The following is a 1,690-nucleotide window of genomic DNA, read 5'->3' as shown; positions in this document are numbered from 1 at the left end:
CGAGCCTTACACACCAACTCCTGGAAGTTCCGTTCTATCCCAGTCACCTTCTTATGCAATCCAGACTCAAAATCTTTATATATAGAATAACTTCCTCAACTCCTATAAGCATACTCATCAACTGACTCGTTCGAACCTTGTCTCCTCTAATGAAACATACTGGTCTGTACTGCTGTTAGTCGAACGGGAGTAAATCTTTTAGCAAGAGCTGCTTTCAGAGCATCACAGCTCCTCTTCTCAGACTCAATCACTGCAAGGCTTGTAGAAGGATCTAGCGCCGGGGCCCTCCAGCCTCAATGGAAACTGTGTTAGACGTCTAGCTTTTTATGGTCGTCCCATTTACATTAGACTGCCATTTCCTCGAAGCGGTCAACCCATTCCTTAAACGAGTCTTCTTCAGCATACTCCTTCGCTCCTTTAAAGAGCGGCAGCACTGGTAACTGTTAAGCATCATGAATGGGAAGACATCCTTCTACCGTTCACTCGGTCCCTGTCTCGTCCAAGGAGCCAGAGATCGACGTCTCCACTGTGTATTCCAGTTGCTCAGGTTTTTGCCTCCAGCTCGCTCTTCTCTTAACCATCGAGCTCCTCTCCTCTGGCCTCCCACTTCTGTTTCTCTAGTTCAGCGGTCTGCAGCCGTGGACGTGGTCATGACTGGCCATCACAGTTAGCAGGGCAGATTATATCAGTCTCTCCTAATCAAAAGAAAAGGAATACAAGTTAACATGATCTTACGATAACATTAGGACAAACAACTTGTAAATTTAAAATTGAATTTTATTTTAAAATTGAATATTTAAAATTTAAATTTGAATCTTAAAATTCACAAGACACACAAAGAGCAAGTTCTAAACCAATCTTAATTAGGGAACAAATGTTTATACAGATTTTAGCAAACGTAAATGCATTATTACGTGAAGTGACATATGTACAGACATAACACAATATTAATCATGCTAGGGGAGGCATAGGGTGGGACATTATAGTCTTGTTGTGATGACATAACAAGATTATAGTACATGTAATGAACCTACCATTTACAAAATAAGACCTAGCTTCTTTTGTTGCTCCCCATCCTTCGAATGGACAGTCACGAATAAAGTGTTGTGTACTGCCACATCAATGGCACTTGTAGCCCCCTTTCTCTTCAGAGTCATCACTAGGCTTCCTTGGAGGCTTTTTTTCCCCCTTGGTTTCTCTTCTGTCCCAAGGTTTGTCTCCTTCCACTTTGCCTCTTCAAGCGAGCCTTACACACCAACTCCTCGAAATTCCCTTCTACAACAGATTGATTAGAGAGAACACTCCTCTTGCCTAATAATTTGCTTCTGGAGTCCCATGATAGGTTGGGGGATATGCTTTATATAATAACTTCCTCAACTCCTAAGCATATATACTCATCAGCTGACTCATTCAAACCTTAATTGTCTCCCCTGCTGGTCTGTACTGCTGTCAGTCAAACAGGGGTAAATCTTTTAACAAGAGCTGGTTTCAGAGCATCATAGCTCCTCTTCTCAGACTCACTGTAAGACTTGTACTTGTAGAAGGATCAAGCGGGACCCTCCAGCCTCAATCGAAGCTGTGTTAACTTTTTATGGTCATCACATCTACACCATACTCCCATTTCCTCAAGGTGGTCAACCCATTCCTCAAAAGAGTCTTCTTCAGCATCCTCCTTCGCTCCTTAAAGGGC

The 1,690-nt window shown here is 42.6% G+C and overlaps 1 long non-coding RNA gene across 1 annotated transcript; it reads right to left on the bottom strand.

Annotated features, from left to right (window-relative positions):
* Positions 1-579: 579 nt before the first annotated feature.
* On the bottom strand, positions 580-1,086 carry LOC109591824 (uncharacterized). The gene is made up of 2 exons (XR_002190020.1): positions 1,035-1,086; positions 580-695 (listed from the first exon to the last, which is right to left on the bottom strand). It is a non-coding gene; the product is annotated as an uncharacterized LOC109591824 (long non-coding RNA).
* Positions 1,087-1,690: the final 604 nt, after the last annotated feature.

The sequence above is a fragment of the Amphimedon queenslandica genome, unplaced genomic scaffold (assembly GCF_000090795.2).
Source record: "Amphimedon queenslandica unplaced genomic scaffold, v1.1 AMPQUscaffold_7132_Cont20914, whole genome shotgun sequence".
NCBI lineage: Eukaryota > Metazoa > Porifera > Demospongiae > Haplosclerida > Niphatidae > Amphimedon > Amphimedon queenslandica.
The sequence above is the reverse complement of the archived record's forward strand: the minus strand, read 5'-3'. Positions and strand labels throughout refer to the sequence as shown.